Source organism: Camellia sinensis, chromosome 12 (assembly GCF_055761805.1).
Source record: "Camellia sinensis isolate YWXY chromosome 12, ASM5576180v1, whole genome shotgun sequence".
Lineage (NCBI taxonomy): Eukaryota > Viridiplantae > Streptophyta > Magnoliopsida > Ericales > Theaceae > Camellia > Camellia sinensis.
In genome coordinates, this window is record NC_138972.1 from 122,593,336 (window position 1) to 122,614,388 (window position 21,053).

At 36.5% G+C, this 21,053-nt stretch overlaps 2 pseudogenes; one reads left to right on the plus strand and one right to left on the minus strand.

Moving 5' to 3' along the window:
* LOC114256761 (mannosyl-oligosaccharide glucosidase GCS1-like) overlaps nt 1-21,053 on the plus strand; it is a 357,500-nt pseudogene that overhangs the window by 210,631 nt on the left and 125,816 nt on the right.
* LOC114299851 (transcription factor MYB78 pseudogene) lies at nt 10,517-11,675 on the minus strand (annotated as a pseudogene).

Sequence of the window (21,053 nt, forward strand, 5' to 3'; positions counted from 1 at the left end):
CAGAAGGATATGCTTTGTCACAATCTCATTACATTGAGAAAATACTTGACAAATTTAGCAAAGATGATGATCATCTTGCTAGAACTCCTGTAGATGTTAATTTGTATCTTTTTAAAAATGTACAGGAAAGTATTTCTCAATTAGAGTATGCCCAAATTATTGAAGGCTTAATGTACTTGATGAACTGCACTCGCCTAGATACATCTTATGCAGTAAGTAAATTAAGTAGATAAACGAGTAATCCAGGAGTAGAACACTGGAAAGCAATTATAAGGGTTCTTAGATATCTCCGATTTACTCGTAACATTGGACTTAATTATACTAGATATCCAGCAGTACTTGAAGGATACTGTGATGCAAATTGGATATTGGATCTTTACTCTTAGTGGGGCGGCTGTATCTTGGAAATCTTCCAAACAGACTTGTATTGCTAGGTCTACTATGGAATCTGAATTCATAGCTTTAGACAAAGCAAGAGAAGAGGCAGAATGGCTTCGCCACTTCCTTGAAGATATTCCAATATGACCAAAACCGGTGCCTGCTATATGCATACATTGTGATAGTCAATCAGCAATTGGTAGAGCACAGAGTCATATGTATAACGGTAAGTCTCGACATATTCGTCGTCGACATAATACCGTAAGACAACTACTCTCTAATGGAATTATGTCCATAGAATATGTTAAGTCTAAAGACAACATAGCGGATCCACTAACCAAAGGGTTAACAAGAGAGTTAGTTGAGAATTCATCGAGGGGAATGGGACTAAAGCCTATTAAATAAGAGTTACCACAATGGCAACCCAACCTAGTTGACTGGAGATCCCAAGATCTAGGTTCAAAGGGACAACTGAGTTGTGAATGACTCAGAAGGATCACTAGGGAGTTTATCTCCTACCCAGTTCTTTGATGAAATAGTGATGTCTGCAGCGGTTAGGTTAAGTAATACTTTTAATGATTCTTATATCTAGATAAACCTAGTGGAGTATGGCAGGATTCTTTTCATAAGAATCACCTATGTGAGTGTGAACTAGGCCGGTTCTATAAGATTTGTGAAGGGCTACAAGTCTTTAGAGCACTCATGAAAGACCAGGTTGTTCAGGGCCAAAATAAACACAATAGTGAGAACTAAACTGTGTCCGGAGATATACTGTGTGAGTTCTATTGTCTTGGTTTACACAAACGGCTGAACAGTTCAAGACATCATGTTTACTGGTTAGCTAGTGAATCCGATAGTATCTCACAAGGGAAGGTTCAAAGCCAAAAGCTACCTATCCTTTGTAGAATATTTCCAATTTCTGTACTCTCTGTATTTACATCATGTTGTTGCATTTTCTCTCTGTCAATTTCATTCATGTGGGGGATTGTTGGAAAATTTATAAAGAGGTAGTTGTGAATTGAAATAGACTCCATTTTGAATGAAAGGGTGTAACCTTTCATGGTGTCTTTTTGCTTTAAAGGAAGGACCAAACCTCCATTTGAATGAAAGGGTGCAAACCTTTCATGGTGTCTCTTTATTTTAAAGGATGGGGTATGTCCCTTCTTCATACCTTTTCTATTCAAATTGAATAGGTGCCAACAAAGCCTATATAAAGGCAGCCTCATTCCAATTTTGATGGATTCCGAAAATTCATTTTCCTTGCCTTCATTTTGCTCTCTTGCGTCCTTTATGCTTCATATTATTTTAGGAAAAATTTCAAAGAGTTATGGAACACAAGGTTCTGGTTCGTCGAACAAATTTGTTTGAAGTGCTACTACAAATTTGTGAAGATCATTGTATCCTGGGAGATAGACGCCACATAACCGTAAGCACCGTAGCGGGGCGAATCTGTCTTAAGGACAGAGTGTCGCACACTCGACTTTGTCTTTAAATTATTGATTCGGTTCAACAAAATAAATTCTGTAAGTTTTATTTTATTTTGTTTGAATTATTTTAAGTTATTTTATTTACATAGAAGATTGTTCCAACACAATAAATAGTTAGATTTAGATAATTAAAAAGAACACACATGGTAAAATATATAAGGGAAAATGCAAGCCTTACTTGGTCACAGAGCATAACTGTTCGTTCATCAAAATTTTCAACACTAAAATTGTGAGCCCTGTAAAGATAACAAAGAAAATCAGTCTTACTAACAACAAAGAAGTGGACATGACTTAATGAAAGGGCATAGATGGAGAGAACTGGGATAATTAATTTTCTAGAGGGAATAAATAAGCATATGGGTTAATGAAATAATAGCGAATAATTTTGTAAGTGACACAATTTGATGTTGTGTATAGCATGAAATTTCTATATTGGTATAAATTTTTTGGACTTTTACTGTTAAACTGCAAGTTAAAAGCAAAGGAGCTCCTGGCCTTCAAAACCTAAAATGGCCTTCTGAATAAAGCCATGTTCAACCTTTGGGAAATTATCAGTCTAACCATCGTTGCTTGCTTGCTTTTATATAAATGTTTTTCCTTAACATTGAGCAAGTGTTGGCATATACATATTTCCTTGGATATCATTGGACATTGGTTAGATTTGATGAATGTTGATGGATGGATTCCACGTGAACAGATTTTGGGTGATGATGCTCGAAGGTGATTTGAGGCACTCGAGCAAGCGATGTAATGAGTTTGGGATTTCAAAAATTTTCATTGACAATTAACATATTTCTTTTTCTATCTTTTTTGCAGTAAGGTCCCTGAGGAAAATATTATTCAGCATCCAACAAATGGAAATCCACCAACACTATTTCTGGTTTTGCGGGGTTAGTTTGTATCTCTCAATTGAATTTTGCTATTTCTTTGTGTGAGAATTTTCTTTTTCATCATGGCATTTTAGGGATTCAGCCCATTATTTTCTTGTTGAGGAAAATCTTACCCTTGTGAGTTGATGGTGACACTTGAGTTAGTGCAAGTGTGTATATTCATGTAGCACTTATCCAATTTATCTTTCAGATGATTGTTCATCACTGGAGCATTACATACTAAAACTTTAGTTTTGAAGTTCGTGTTTGTTTTCTTCACCAACCACTTATTTGTTGGACCTATGGTTATATACTTGAAAAATGGTATGCCAAACAATTCACCTTACAGAGCTGAGCAAATTATTGGAATTCTGGAAAGCTAGATGGATTGTATGGATAAATAAACAGGAGAATCAGGGAAGATATGCCAAATATTACCTTGTCTCACACACATTACACTTGCTTTAAATGCCAACAGAACCTATAAACTACTGCACACACTGAGTTGTATTAACCAAACATTTTGAACAAGTTGCTCTAATAAGCCTCAATATACACTGACATGAGAATTTAAAACTCCTTTACCAGGCAACAATTAGAGTATGGAATCTGACAATTTTCCTGATGTTCTAACCATAAACCAAATGTAAAAACATTTTAACAAAAACAGGAAACAGTAACATTGTGGCATATCAGGTTCAATGACAATCAATCATACTAAAAATGTTCAAGTACGAATGTCGCAAAACTGGAAATAGTAACACTGTTGCATATCTGGTTCAATAACAACAATAATACTAATAATGGTTCAAGAAGGAATGTCATACGGAAACCCTAAACCCTCTCCCTCTAACAATAACAAGAATGATAAGCACAGAAATCTGATTGCTTATACACCACAGCCTTCTCTCTCTCCCTTAGAAGTTAAACCCAAATGAAAGCACTAAAACTGAAACCATACAAATATACATAAATGTGCCACTGGTTTTCCATACATAATGCCTAAACGAAGCCCCGTTACAAAGAAGGAATGAGATAACATTACCATGTATATGAATGGATGCTCAATAAACTTTGGTTACAGTTTTTTTTTTTTTTTCCTTCTTTTCTTTCTTTAGATACTGTTGTTGTTATTCTTAATATTGCATGCATTTACATTGTCACAATTAAAATCAAACACAAACAACAGACAACAATAGTGCAAGTCAGGATTTTGTAATTTCTAGAGTCAATACATTTTTTCATAAGTTAAAGATAATGTTTTTTTTCAACAACATCATTGCTATTTCGATCTTTCAAATGATAAGCAGCAACCAAAAAGCCATAATCAGAAACAGAAAAGCAAAATAAAGCTTAGGTTTACACATATATATGTATATATTAGCAACAAAACAAAGATCAAGATCGAGCATTAGGTACTTTATCAAAACAAACAAACGAGAGAGAGAGAGAGAGAGGGAATGTTTATCACGGACGAGAGACCTCAAAAACGATCCAAAAGAAAACAGAAAAGAAGAAGCGATCCAAGAGAGAACAGAAACGAAAAACCAGAGAGTATGAGAGATTGAAGCAAAATTGAGTTGCCAGAAAAGGTGAAACATATGGGATAATTCTACACGTCAAGAATGATTAGAGAAAAATAAAAGTCATTTGTTAGGAGTTGTAACCATTAGAATCTGTATTGGGCTTTTTTCCAAGGCAATCACATTTCAAAGGCCCATAGTCTTTCTACAACAGTCATATGTCTTTGTCATGAAATAGGCTTTAAGTCCATTTAAATTCTCTAACGAACAGCATCAAAGTCTAATACCCAGGCCCTGAGCTGAGTCGGCTAAATAGGGCTCCCTAGCCCATGAACCTAGCTACTTGCTCTGGCACACAAATTACAATAGATATCATGGTTCTATTAGGTGGCGACACATTGTTATGTGGATCAATATTTTAGTAGGGAAAAAAAAAAACCATTCTAAATATATAGTTTTTTTATATTAAAATTTAATTTGTGTACTTTTTTTTAAAAGTGATTTAACCATTAAATTACTTAGTTAAATATCGCAATTTTATAAAGGCCAATGTGGGAGCCAGAAAATTATAGGTATTAGCTTATTGGGCCTAACCCAAACAAAGCCTACAAAGATCCAGCCCAAATAAATATCACACCCCCCGTCTATATAAAGGGGGGGCATCCCAAGTGAAAGGTATGTCTGTTCTCCCTCCACCACACACACACACCCCTTCTGATATACATATATACTATTTCTTGATTCAAGGGCTAACTTCATCATCGGAGTACTCCCGGCCAGCAACCCCGGTTGGGTAGCACCGACTATATTCCTCATTGCAGATCTACAGGGGTGAAGCTCTTCTCTTCGCTGGATCTCTACAACATCCATGTGAGAGGATATTTCATGGTCTCACAATTGGCGCCATCTGTGGGAACGACTGAATGAGATCAACGAAGAACACAACAAATATACTGCTGTAAGTAAACATATACTGGTTGCTTTGAGGTCAGTGCACTTTCTACAAAAGCAAAACCAATCCCAAGTAATACGGCCCACAACTAGGTTTTTGGCTTCTTTCATTTTGATTTTGTTTTTTGCTAAAGTTCAGGTATACATATATATATATATATATATACACACAGATCTATGTATGTATCTATTTATGCTCACAGATTTGATCAAAGCATCGTTGAGTATTAATATTGCTTAGAAAGGTTGTCAAAACAAGATGAGGTTAGTAGTTGTTTTTCTCTCTCTAAAAATGGGTTTCACACCTTTATTGGTACAAACATCTTTTCGGCAATTCAACACATCTGCTTGGCTAAATTAATACATGTGTCTATCTATTTATTTATTTATTCTTTGTTTCACAAAGCATATCTTGAAGATGATTCTTCATATATATGCACATGTACACAAGTTGGGTTCACTTTTTCTCTAATGGCTTCCGTTGATGCCAATCCAAACCTCGGCAAAACCAAAGATCAAAGGTGTTGCATGCATAATGCAGTCTTGCTGACCACATTCTCAGCAAAGCCAAATTCAAAGAGATGCCGACCAAGTGATTCGGCACATCATGAAGCTAAGAAAAGTTTCCAACCACATGATCGGCTGCAAGTCGGCCTACACTGAATAAGGGAAGCTGTTTTTCTCTTTGAAAGAATTTATTTGTATATTTCTAGTCTACGTATAAGTGTGTATACTAGTTTTTTAATCAAACCCAAAAAGCATGAGCATAGATAAAATATAAATATATATATATATATATATGTCGCAAAATTATGGGTTGCAAGTTTTCTCTCTCTAGGAATTGATAAAAAAAAATATTATGTCAGACTCCGAATAGCACTGGTTGACAAAATATGTAACAAAGCCATCATTTTCCAAAGAACTTATTTTCATTTATGCTTCTATATGTATGAATGCACCCATGTCGAAATATTATATTATTAGTTGATCTTGCTGGGAAACCTTTCAACAAACATATTGCTCGGTAATTAATTACTTTCTCTCACTAAAGAACCAAGGTTAACCAATTGTAGTAGTGCAACTTGTGAATTGGCAGTCTAAGAGTTTATTTATATATTATACATTACATGTATTGCGAAACATTTGTCAGTTGTAGGTGCTTTTGAGAAGAATCAAATGAGTTTCAATGTTGTCTCTATACAAAGACACCTCAGCAACCACACTGCCGATGAATATATGTAATTTCTATCCAAAATTCGAATTAATGTGAATCTTGAGGGCGATGCAATTCAATCGAAGTGATATTCTGCCAAAGCACCAAGCTAAAGTCGCCGGCCAAGTATTCCGGCTGGCACAACCGAAAGGAATTGCCGACCAAGTGTTTCACACTAAGTTGCTGACCAATGTGTTTCGGCGAGCCAAAATAGTTGCCGACCCACCTATCTCAGCCACAATTTATCTTGCAAGCCTTGACAATTTCTCCACTCTGAAGAATCAGTCGGCTATTGAGCCCATGCATGTGCATTTTGACAGTATTACAACTCATAAAAGATTGCTCGGCAAAGATACAAAGCTACTCGGCATCTCTTCCACCTTTCTCGGCAATCCTACTCGGCCACACATATGTCCACTCCACAACATTGGACATTCTCGGAACAACTACAATTATTAATTTATTCACCTCCAGCAAAAATCTCATGATTCACTTCTCGAAAGTACAAAATTGCTTGGCGCTACTATTCGGCAACATTGCTTATCAAACTCCGCAAATTCGGCATATCATTCGATATCTTATCGACTATTAGTTCTCTGCATATTATCTCGGCTTCGGCAACTTATTCGGCAAGTATTCGAAAACATCACACCGCGATATTGCTTATTCGGCTAACATTTATTACTCGGCAGGATTGCTCAAATCACATTTCTTATTCGGCAACACTTCTTGAAAGTACTCACATGCATATCATTCGGCATCTTATCAACTATTAGTTCTCTGCATATTATCTCGGATTCGGCAACTTATTCAGCAAGTATTCGAAAACACTACACCGCGATATTGCTTATTCGGCTAACATCTATTACTCAGCAAGATTGCTCAATCACATTTCTTGTTCGGCAACACTTCTTGAAAGTACTTGCATGCATATCATTCGGCTGCCACCTGAATTGGCACAATTTGCTCTCCAAAATCTCGGCACTACTATCTCGGCATGAAACTAGCATCTTGGCTTACCGAAATCCACATCTAAACCTACCACAGGATTCACATCGGCTCAAAGAGTCCAAACCCACCAACCTGAGGAACCAGAAGTAACCAAAGCCCGCCGAATGTTACGAAACGGATCACATGTGCCGAAAACCGAAATTTACGAAGCTGTCAAAATCAAATTTTGGTTATACCAGCGTGAAGTACTCATTGAGACGAGTCCAACGCAACAAACCGCATCTTAATCGGAGCTAAAACGAAGCCATAAGAGCTAATAGAAGTTTGCCTAGAAAATCATCTATCGTTGCTGGAGAAGACAACTTGGAGTTGGCCAACATAACAAATTATTCGGTGGATTGCGGCTAAGTTACATCTCATAATAGCCAAACAATTAAGTTTAAATATATAATGTGCAAAATACGAGCATAAGTCTTTGTCTTGATGCAGTAGTTCAGTGTTCTTTATCTCCTAAAGCAGGGGTTCAAGTCTTGTTGACCCCATTTATCCTTATTTTTTATTTTTTCCAAGCCATGAGAGAAATTATCCAGAGATTTGCGGAGCAAAAGTCTCAATCGATCTAAGCTGTTAGATCTATTTTGGCTATAATTACGCCATCAGGAGTCTGATCACAGCAATCCAATAGTCCTTTCCAGCTATCTGACGCTTTCCGAGGCCATCCGTACAGTCAGAATTTACAAATTCAGCACAAAATAAATATATACATATATATTAAATAAATAAACAAATAAATTGCAGATTTGTTTCCGATATCACCAAGCACCTTACTTTGTCTCAGCTTCATTCTGATATCGCCACGGCACCAGATAGGGGCACGGAATCCGTTTCAATTCATTATCGGCTTACTCGGCAATTTTGGCCCAAGTCAATTTTATTCCTTCCGAATAACAAATCTTATTCAAAAGCAATGGGGCAAATATACGTTGGACAAGAAGCTGAACTCCACTAAATTGGCAACCACTGCCGACCAAGTTCTTAGCAAACCTAACCCCGAAGGAATGCCGACACGCCGTCGACCAAACGATTGGCACAATCGCCGACCCAAGTGTAAACGGACACCGATGTTTTGACACTAGTTACTCGACAGTGCATCAACTATACCCAGCAAGATTATTCGACCATTATTAAACTCAACATTATGCATGATCATTATTCGGCAGTGCATCAACTCTATTCGGCTAAGCAACATTATTTGTCAACTTTATGCATCGTCAAACTTTATGCAGCAACATTGACCACAGTATTCGGCAACTTTATTCACCTAACAACATTATTTGGTAAAACATTTGCCCACTAGGACATCAGTCAATTTTCCGCTTTCCAATTGGGGCACATCAGCCGATCATCATCTCGGCACCTTTGATATGCATGAATACTCGGCCAACTTGGTACAAACATTACAAGGACGATTACTTGAGTTACAAACTTCTGCTCCTTTTCACATAGCTTCAAGCAAGCGCCCGTTTTGAGGCAATACATTACACACTTGGCAGACAGCAGTTTCCATATTTGTGCGCGCCGTCATTTTACCAAAGCCGAACCTTCCCTGCAACATAGGGCAATGGGAATCTACATTCCTTCCGACTAATGCCTTGCATTCGAAAGCAAAGGAGCAAGTCTACCTTGGACTAAACGCAAACTGAGCAACTCGGCAATTAAATAGTTGGCCCAATATCTACTTGGCAATTCCATATAAGCGGAGCAATTTTATTGGTGATTAACGCGTCCACCTTATTCGATACATGATACATTATTCAAAGTCCTTGCTACTTTGGCACTTAGTTGCCACTTAAAATCAGCAAAAGTCTCCGAGTACAGCGCAATCTTCGCACTCGGCACAGAGCGCCGTTAGCAAAGGCCCACATCCTTGCCCGGGGTTATAATACCACAGGTCTACACCCTCACCCGGGGGTAATAATACCGTGGTCCAATTTTTGACTGATATATCTACCTTATTTAATCTATCTTATTTGGTTTAGGTAATCATTTCCGTGTTCGGCCTATAGAAATATTTCTAGCTCGGCATAAAAGTCCATATTTGGAAGCAATCTTCGCACTTGACAAAATACTGCACCCATGCCCGGGAGTTATAATACCGTGGCCTATGCCCATGCCCGGGGGTTAGAATACTGCGGCCTACACCCATGCCCGAGGGTTAGAATACCGCGGCCTACACCCATGCCCGAGGGTTAGAATACCGCGGCCTATTGTTATGATTTATTTGTATTCCTTTCTGGGTTTTAGCTCAATCCCCTTGATCTTATGATCAACATATATACATTTTTACATACATTCAAGACATACGTACATTTATACATGCATTCAAGCATACATGCAGTCATTCATTCACATATTTTATTCATTTATCCAAAGTGTTCTTTATCAAAAAACCTAACAGCTATTTGAACAGTGTAACTTGGCAAGATAAAACTCTCATTCTTTCTACCGCAGACAATGAAAGTTTTGGGACAATTGTGGGAGCCAGAAAATTATAAGTATTAGCTTATTGGGCCTAACCCAAACAAAGCCTACAAAGGTCCAGCCCAAATAAATATCACACCCCCCGTCTATATAAAGAGGGGGCATCCCAAGTGAAAGGTATGTATGTTCTCCCTCCACCACACACACACACCCCTTCTGATATATATATATATATATACTATTTCTTGATTCAAGGACTACCTTCATCATCGGAGTACTCCTGGCCAGCAACCCCGGTTGGGTGGCACCGACTATGTTCCTCATTGCAGATCTACAGGGGTGAATCTCTTCTCTTCGCTGGATCTCTACAACATTCATGTGAGAGGATATTTCATGGTCTCACAGCCAAGAATGAGAAAAACTCATTTTACTAGTAATATGTAAGTTTCAAATCTTAAAAATAAACAAAAAAACAAAAATACTTATTTATCAAAAAAATAAAACTACATTGATCACATTTCCCTCTGTTTGTTGCTATGCTTTCATTCATATCAACTAATTAAGCAAGTTGAGGTCGTTAATTTTAGGATTAGTTGAAGTGCATCTAAACTGATCACACACTCGGTTTTTTTAAAAAAAAAAAACTGATTAAGCAAGTTGGTTTTAATTAAAGGTGTAGTGATAATCAAAGCTGGTGTTGTTGGTGTAACCTTCTTCACCACCATCATAATATAGCATGGTGTCTACTGATCCCCAACCACCACCACCACCACCACCACCAGCTAACCGGGAGGCTTTTCTATACTCCATAGTTTCTTCTTCTTCTTCTTCAGCATCATCAAACATGTCCTGTTCACAACAAGCATTATTCCTATCCGATGTCAGTCCAGTGCCCCCGAAACAACCTCCCCAATCAGTTAAACTCGAAATATTGAGCCAGATATTCGCCAACACATGATCACTATCACAATCAGTGAAAACAGATTGTTTCTCCAAGAATTGTTGCTGCGATGATGAAGCGATCATCCATGTCTCTGTTGCAGAGGAATCATGAATGGAGGTAGGCTCGGCCATGGAACTTAATGCGTCTGATTCGGCTTGGATTTGATCCACCAATCTGGGCAGCAAAAAGTTTCGAATTGTGTCTCTGAACTCATAACTGTTTACGTCGCAATTGAGTTGCTTTGCTTGCTTCTGAATTCTTGTTCTCCAATAGTTCTTTATCTCATTGTCTGTCCTTCCGGGTAACTGCTGAGCTATCTTCGACCACCTTCCAACATGTCAATAAAAAAAAAATTAATAAAGACAAATTACAGTGATTTTTATATATGTATAATTTTCTCAAAAATATATAAATATGAATACCGATTTCCCCAACGCAAGTGGAGGTGGAGAATGAGAAACTGTTCTTGAAGGGTGAGGTTTCCGCGTCTGACATCGGGACGTAAGTAGTTCAACCACCTTAATCTGCAGCTTTTTCCTGTTCGATTCAGACCTGTTTTTGCTTTATAAGTTACTGAAACAAACATATATAGGCAGATGGAAGGGAAGTGAAGTAAAAATGATATTTTTATCGGCTAATATAAACTGCATGACTGATACTGATACGTATTTTGATACTGTTATTTAAAATTATGATGACGGGGATAATACCTGCACATTGAGCGACAGAGTTCCAAGGGCCTTCACCGTAGATGGTAATATAATTGATGAGCTTCGAGTCCTCTTCTTCAGTCCATGGACCTTTTCTAATAAACTCCATTATATATATCACTTCTTCACTCAGAGACAGAGAGAGAGAGAGAGAGAGAGAGAGATAGAGGTAGGGGGTTACGGAGTTTTAGAGAAGACTGGTTGGTTCCTTGGAGTTTCGAGTAGCACGTTGTGGAATTTTATAGTCGCAGAGGACGTACAATTTCTGTGAACTATGGATGGTACGTATTTGGGAGTCTATTATTTCCAAAAATAATATTCTTCAACGGAGATGATATAAAAGTATATTTTTTTAGATTCGGTGATATGTTAAGAATTTAATTGATTAATAATTGGAGAATTTTTAACCATCAACAAATCATATTATTGATATTGAGGTCTCGTTTGGCACGTGTTTGTTTTAGCTTAAAAATTAAAAAATTTTTAAAAAAATCAAAAAGTATAAAACTCATATCAAAAAGTCAAATATTTTATTTTTTTTCTACTTTTTACACATATTTTCATAAAAAATCAAAATTCATTTCAAACATACTAGTTTTTTTTACCTCATATTTTAGCCAAAAAATAAAAAAATAATTAAAATAGTATGTTCCCAAACGAGACCTGAATTTAAAAAGTGGGTCTAATTTTTGGACCCGAATTACAAAACTCATTTCTTAATTATAAAACTGTTAGTGTTACAATATTCTAATATTCTAATCACTTTTGTAAAATAGAATATTATAATTTTTATATTGAATTGGCTTCTTAATCCATAGTAGAGTGGAGCTGTTGTTGGGTTATGTGAGGTTTACGTGAGCTCACTTTAAACGATTTGAATTATTTATTTTATTCGATTATGTTTTCACATTAATTATAATAAAAATTAAATTAATTCAATAACCTGGCTTACAATTCTATCATAACAAAACATAGATGGAGAGGAGTTGGACAAAAAGAAAATTGCTTAATTTCTCAAACAATTGTCCAAAAGATAAATGGAGAGTACATGAAAGACACATGTTTATGTGATTATCAAATATTATTTAAGATTAAAAAAATGTATATTTTTAAATAAATAACATTTGATAAGTATGTATATTACTAGTAATTAAGTAGTACTTTAAGTATTCTGATGTACTTAAAAAATATTATATATTTTTTGAAAATTAATGGCCATCAAATTTCCTTTATGTACTTAAACTTTTTTTGTTCTCATTCAGAGCCTAGAATTTATATTATATTTTTTGCTTGGGTGAGAATGAATATTATAAGTAAAGCAATATTATGGAATAATAGTACTTGATGTTATACATTAATTAATACAGGCTAAGAAAACTAATCCAAAAAAGTTTTTTAAAAATTTGTTTTGACGAATAGATATGCTACAGCAAATATGTGGAAACGAAAAATAGGTATCATATTCTTTCTTCTTTTTTGAATTCACAAAGTTCCTTATTCAAATTATTCCTTCCAGCTTTTTGAATGAATTATCGAAAAGCTCAAGAGCTTTTTCAAATATATCTTGACTTTAATTATACAATACATTAGACTACCATAATTGTCTATCCCTAATCTTCTCTCAAGGTAAATACAAGTTCCTCAGCAAGAAACTCTTTGATCCTTTTTTTATGGAGATGAAACTTAAACTACGGTTTATTAACCCCTCTATCTCCTTTTCCTTTAAAAAGGAAATAAGTCTACAAACGCATAAATCAATCACAGAATTAAATATGGAGAATATTTTTCATTGCCGACAACTATTTTTGATGAAATTTGAATATGAATAAGATTATTGCAATAGGTTTGTAAGGATAAATTATACCAAAAATTACATGGGATGAAGAATTATATATTAAGATTATTGAGATAAGTTATCTTATAGGAAAGTATTAAATAGAGGAAGTTATTATGCTTGGTGAGGATGAGATAAAAAAATAAAATAATTTTTTACAATTGGATGAAGGAGATAAATAATTTGGAGATATGCCTAATCCCTTAATGCTACAATTTCAATTAACATTATTTATTCCCCATTTAATCCTTCACACTAATATTAAAATTATTGCTAAACAAAAATCACTAAAAAATATATCAGACCCAATGTTCCTCCTCATCCCTTATCCCCTTCCTTACAGCAACTCAAATGATGAAAGTCAAGAAGGCTTCGTCAACACCATTATTTGACTTGTTACAATTTACTGAAGTCATTTATTGCAATATCACTCCAATGATTATTATGTTATTTTGGTACGGTCAATACTCATTTTAAATTTTGATCATTGAATTTTCTCTTCAAAAAATCTAGTGATCGTGATCGTCCTAGTGATGAGGTAAATTGGTGCCGAATTCGGCACAAATCACAAGATTTGGCTTTGTCAAAATTTGATAGTTTTTATTTTTATTTTGTATGAAGACATAATTAAAAATGAATTTGGTTTAAGAAGTTAATACATTATTAGAGTTGCTCTTATCTCATGATGATATAAAGAGTTTGTTTGGAATAATTTAACTATGCTGCTTATAAATTTTTTTTTAATCCTTAAAGCGTTTGCCAAGTTATTTGATACTAATTTTACTTATAACTTATTATGTAGATAAAAATAATTTAAATAAATTATCTAAAAATTGTGGGAGAAATATTTTTATTTTTTATTTTTAATTATGAATTTTTAACTTATTATAAGTTACTATAATTTTTAACTAGTGTTTGATTATGTAATCAAGTTATGTTCTTTTCCTCTCTTTTTTTCTCTTTTTTTTTCTTAAAGTTATCTTCTATCCTCAATGGGCAAGCTCATGATACTTTTGACAGGAAGGCTATGGTCTTGTTTGGTTTGTTTTTCTAAAAAAATTTTGAGAAAAATTCTCTACAAATAAATTTTTAAGAGTAATCAAAATAAACAAATTTTTTCAAAAAAAATCTCAAAATTTTGTTTAGTTACCTACTTTCCAAAATCACTCTCTCTCTCATACACATCAAATCAATCATTTTTTTTAAAATTCTCTCTCCAAAATAATTTTTCAAAACCGTTTCTGAAAAAAGACAAACCAAACAAGTTTTCGTACTTTTTATCTCAAAAACTAATCTACAAGGGGTTGGATTGTTATAACTGTAGGTCTCACCCATAACTTGTTTGGTTATAATTTAGGAGGGGAGAGTAATAGTTCGAAGGGCTTAATAATCCTCCTCAATAGAAGGATTAACTTGACTGAATTTTGGATGAGGTTAAGAAAATAATAAGCGGATTGACCCTATTTTATATAAAAAAATTTATTTATTTTTATTTTTTGCCACGTGCACCTGTTTGTTTTAGTTTTTTTAATATAGAAATAATTTTTTTATTTATTTCATATAAAAATAATTGAACAATCCCATCACTAATCATCTCTCATACTATCATTGTAACAAATACACTTTTACTTAATTCTCTCACTAACAATTCCCATATTAATAATCTCTTCACTAACCCTCTTTCCACTAACAATCACATCCGAATTAATCCGCCAAACAAACGTGGCCGAAGTTTTAACCGTTTTAGGAATGTTGTCATTCAAGTAATTGGAGTCAACGGTTTCATTTGAAAAGTGGGTTGATTTTTTGATTTTTTAATTTTTTAACTATTTTAGGCTGGGGTTAAAAAGTTCGTTTAGGTTAGACTTTTTGACTTTTATGTGAGAAAAAATGAAATGATTATTATTTGAATGTAACATTTTATTTTATTAACTTTTTAGTCTATTTTAAATCATGCCAACCGAGGGCAACGAGTCCCATAAAGTTTGGATAGTTCTTTGGTTGGTAATTGTATTTTTAAATATTTTTTGGGTAAATCATAAATACACTTCTTAAAATTTGTTTAAAATACAATTTATCTTATATGATTCTAAAAATTATATCTTACCTCTTAAAGTTTTTAATTTCATAACACATGACCTTTTTTATTTATGAATCATCAAGTCAATTAACAGTTTTTAATGATGTTAAAAATTTATTTTAATTAGTAATTCAAGTAATTTTATCATTTTATATAAGAGCAGTTAGAAAATTTTATTTTTTAATTAATTTTGCTAAATGTAAAATTCTAATAGGGGGATATGTGTAATTTTTTAAACTATATGGAGTAGTTTGTATTTTAAACAAATCTCAAAGGGTGTGCTTATAATTTACTCTCTCTTCTTTTTTGTATTTTTTGTATTTTTTTTTTTTTTTGTTAGCTTCCTTTGTTTTTAGTGAGTTTTAAAAGAAATTTTTTTTTTAATTTTAAATTCTATTAAATTATATATATTTTAAAATTTGCTATAAAAAATTCAAAAAAATAAAATAAAATGTGATATTTTGAACCCCTCCCAAATCGATCCAAAAACGATTTGGCAAGTTAGTTTCGGGTTATTTTAGCCACAAAAGACAAAATATGCTATTTTAGCCATAACAAACAAAATATCACATCCAACCCATAATTATTACACTCTTCTCTCACAAAAAAAAGTCAAAAAAGTCAAAAAGCCAAAAAGTCCTTCCCAAACCAAGCTTTTTAGCCCAAGCTAAAATAGCCAACAAAGTCAAAAAGTCAAAAAGCCAGCCCACTTCCCAAACGGAGGCTAATTTGATTTCTCACTCCAAATTGGGAACTGGACCAAAAAGGCAAAACATAAAAGAATCTCTCTCTTTTAACATACCCTAACTTTACATATATTTATTTATTTACTATAAAAAATAAAACAATTCCACATCAAGCATTTTGCTTCTACAGTAAATTAATTCAATCAATTGAAGTAGTAATAGAGTAGTATATGGATATATCCCATTTAATTTTTGTTAAGAGCAAAACACAAATTTAAACCAAAGGCTTAAAATTATTAACTCCATATATCATTCAGTATAATCACCAACATCCTATTTACTTAGAGGGTTGCTATATGTCCCTACCTTTCTTTTTAGGATCTCTCATTTCTTTGAACTCATACTACTAAAATTACTCCATTCCTCATTTTTCTTTGGACCCCTACCATAATTTCAAATATACCCCTAACCCTTATTTTCTCCATTTCCTTTATTTACAAACTCTCATTGCTGCTGGCACCCCTCTCCGGCAGTACCACTCATTTCCTACCACCGCCATTCTTTTCTCCACCCTCTTCTTGTCGCCCCAGCCCTTTCTCATTCCTCTGTCTTCATCTTCTTCACACACACACACACACACACATACATATACACACACATACACACACACACACTCTCTCTCTATCCCTCTCACTCACATATTGTAGACACCCCATTTTTGACCAACCTTAAGACTCAGACGTCACTGATTGAGCGCTTGGTGATGTTGCATAATGTGCTTGTTCAGAAGTTTCAGAGTCACGGCCGTGAGCCCTGCCTCCGGACTTCCGAACCCTCTTTTGTGCTTTGCCTCGGTTTGCGAACCAGGCTCTGTTTTCTTTGTTTCTTTTCCTGAGGGAAGGGAGAGGTCCCGTAGACCATCTCTCAATGTCCGTAGGCTACATTTTGTGGCCGTAGGCCATTTTTCCCATTTCGGAGTCCGGTTTCCGATTTTCGGAGCCGTCAGGCCGTGTGCCTCGGTTCGGGACCGCTTAACCATCTCCTATTGCTCCGGTTTTTGGCATACTTCCTATTTTCTCCCTTTTGAGGGACACTGGGGTCTGAGAAACCCACTTCGTGGTCGAATGCCACTTTCGGTGCTTAACAGCCCATTTTCGGGACCTCGAACTGCGCGTTTTGGTCCCCGAGCATTCGTTTTGCATCGGTTTTCGTTCATTTTTGGCAGGTACCTCTGTTTTATCACTGGAGAGGTCACTGAAGGGTGAGAGGCCAGTAATTGTTGCAGCAACCAGTTATACATCCTCCGACGCCCTCCGGCGCCCGTTTTTCACACTTCCGGGCTAATGTTGAACACCTTGGGCCCATTTTCTTGAACTTTGAACCACATATTTGTGATGTACACACATGGGAGGACCCTAAAAAGTGGTGGCCGGCCATTAATGTTACTTGACCCTTTTGACCCCCTCCTTCCGAGCTAATGTTGAACACCTTGGGCCCATTTTCTTGAACTTTGAACCACATATTTGTGATGTACACACATGAGAGGACCCTAAAAGTTGGTGGCCGGCCAGTAATTCCACTTGACCCTTTTGACCCCCTCCTTCCGAGCTAATGTTGAACCCCTTGGACCCACTTTCTTGGACTTTTAACCACAGGGTTGTGTTGTACACAGATAGGAGGACACCATCAGTTGGTGGCCGGCCATTAAATCAGATTGACCCTTTTGACCCCTAGCCGGCCGGCTAGGGGGTGTGGCCGGCCGGCCACCTGCAGCAAAAGTAACTGGCCGGCCGAGTTCCTTGCACTGTGCACTTTACAGCTGTGGAGCTTTATCCCCCAGAAAATATCTTTATCCGGGGGATATTTTGTGGGGGAAAGTTGCTCTCCTTTTTCCCCCACCTTTACACCCCCTTTTTGGCCCTTATAACCAGCTGATGGCTTCACTTGTAGGGGTTAGAAAATTTGTTCTTCAAGCTTCCATACACAAATCCATCTTTATCCCTCTCATTTCCTTGAAAATTTCTAAGTCCCTAAGCACCATTTCTTCTAAACCACCAAGCTTTACCATCACCATTTCATTTCCAGCAACAAGGAAGGCTTCTCAAAGGCTAAAGGAGCTGCAAATTGATCCAAGAAGCAACAAAAGCTTTAGTCTTCAAGGGTGAGTAACACTTCTCCTCTTTGACCCTTTTTCTTGATCTATTTGTAAGCCTCACATGCTTTTTGTTTCAAGCTCCGGCCCTAACTGAAAGGGGTCCTCTTTTGAGCTCCTTTTCACTTTTCATTAAGGGCTCAACCCTGTTTGAGCCCTCCATGATACACTTGCTTCATTGATCCTCTTATATGTCATAATCTTGCATGCTATTTTTGGCCCATGAGTGATCTGTTTCTGAGCATGTTGTAAACTGATATTAGGCTTATTTTGAGCCCCTCTTCAACATTGAAGAAGGGCTCAACACCATTTGGGACTTCCATGTTGTACTTACCTTTATACTCCTCTTTTATTCCCCATTCTTGCATGCAATGGCAGCCTACCATGCTTTTGTTTTTGGCCATTTTACAGTTCTGAAAAAGTGCTTATTTTGGTCCATTATTCATATTTCATTTAGGTCCTTTCATGGTTTGGGATCTCCATATGCCACTTCATGTTATATCTCTCTTTTATTCCCCATTCTTGCATGTTTAGTTAGCCTATCATGCTTTTGTTTTTGGCCATTTTACAGTTCTGGAAATAGTCCTATTTTGGCCCATTCTACATGTTTTATTAAGGGTCTTTGGCTGTTTGGTGAATATTTTGCATACCTCATGTTATAGCCACTTTTGAGCCTCATTTTGCATTGCATTTCTAGCCTGTTTGTATACTGATTTTGAGGCTGCCATAAACTGTAAATGTGCATATTTTTGGTCCCTCTTCAATGTTGTAGAAGGAAATTTTTCAGTTTGGATTTTTCTTATATCACTTGCTTCATTACCCCTCTCTTGGCCCCTATTCTTGCATGCCATTTTTGCCCTACCTATGGTTGCTGTTTGGCCATGTTTATAACTGTGAAAATGCCTTTTTTGGGACTGTCTAGCTTCTGTCTTTGCATTGCATGTCCATATTGTGCATGTTTGGCATAGCTATAGGCCACTTCGGGTGCCTAAATTTGCATTTCGGGACAATTCCATGCATTTGGTGTCATTTTGCCTCATTTCGGGACTGTTTTCCCTCATATCTTAGTGCTGAAATTCTATTAGAATGATTGCTATTCATTTCATGTCATTACATCGCATTCCGCCATCGTCTCGGTTTGCGTGCCCGTGTGCACGCATTTCGAGGCACTTCATTTTTATCCATCGGCATCCTATGTGAGTGTGGCCGAGGCTCTCTCATGTTGGTATAAGCCCATATCATGTTTTAATGTCATTTGCATTGCGTATGCCATTGCCTCGGTTTGCGTGCCCGTGTGCACGCATTTCGAGGCACTTCATTTTTCAGCCATCGGCATCCTATGTGAGTGTGGCTGAGGCTCTCTCATGTTGGTATAAGCCCATATCATGTTTTAATATCATTTGCATTGCGTATGCCATTGCCTCGGTTTGCGTGCCCGTGTGCACGCATTTCGAGGCACTTCATTTTTCAGCCATCGGCATCCTATGTGAGTGTGGCTGAGGCTCACTCATGTTGGTATAAGCCCGTATCATGTTTTAATGTCATTACATCGCATTCTGCCATCGCCTCGGTTTGCGTGCCCGTGTGCACGCATTTCGAGGCACTTCATTTTTATCCATCGGCATCCTATGTGAGTGTGGCTGAGGCTCACTCATGTTGGTATAAGCCCATATCACATTTTCATGTCATTTACATTGCGTATACCATCGCATCGGTTTGCGTGCCCGTGTGCACGCACTTCGAGGCATCTCATTTTCATAGCATAGTGCATACTAGGTCGTATCTTAGATTGCATTCGGTCATTTTCTCGATTTGCGTGCCAGTGTGCACGCACTTCGAGGCATCTCATTCTCATAGCATAGTGCATACTAGGTTGTATCTTAGATCACATTCTGTTATTTTCTCGGTTTACGTGCCCGTGTGCACGCATTTCGAGGCATCTCACTTTCATAGCATGGTGTATGTTAGGATTGTATCTTAGTCGCATTTCATGCATATCATGCATATTGCATCGTGTTCGGAATAGGAGTTAGCCCGGGCACGGGAAACGAGGTGCGTTTCGTACTCCGAGTGACGGTACGTGTCTCAATTCCAAGTCACCGACACTCCGGATTATCCATGATGGAGTTAGGTTTTAGCTGTAGTTTCATGTGCATTCATTCTATATTGAGTTGTGCATTTCGACTCCTCGGCCATCATGCCTCGGTATGCGTGATTGGTGGCACGAGGTTCGAGACATGCATATATCTGTGCAAATACATTGCTATGCCCCTTTCCTGCTCTCTGTTGCAGCAAAACGAAGAATCAGCAACTTTTTGGGGCTTGGCACGCATTTCAAGAACAGGTGTAAACAGAGGCTAATTGGGGCATTCCGGTGGATTTCCGCGCAAGACAACCCGGACATGCATCATCCATCAGAAGCAAGGCAGTCCCTGGCTTGCATGCCAGTTTTATTTATTTTCTTAGTTAATTTGTTAATTAATTAGGATTTTGTAATATTTTAAACTGTAATATTCTTTTATTCGGGACTGTAATATTTGGACTGTATTATTTATTCGGACCCTCTGCGCGAGGGCACAACTGTAATAAAGTGTGCGTGTGTGTGTTGTATGTCTTCCAACTCCACGTCTTTCTCCCTTTTATTTATCCGCTTATGATGGTTAGATTAGGGCATGTTTAAATTAGCATACAGTATGATAGCATATTTGCATTCATTCATCTGTTTTGCATGCACCGGGCTCGGCGCATCATACTAACTCTATTGTATTTTTAATTTCAAAGTTGAATACATGATA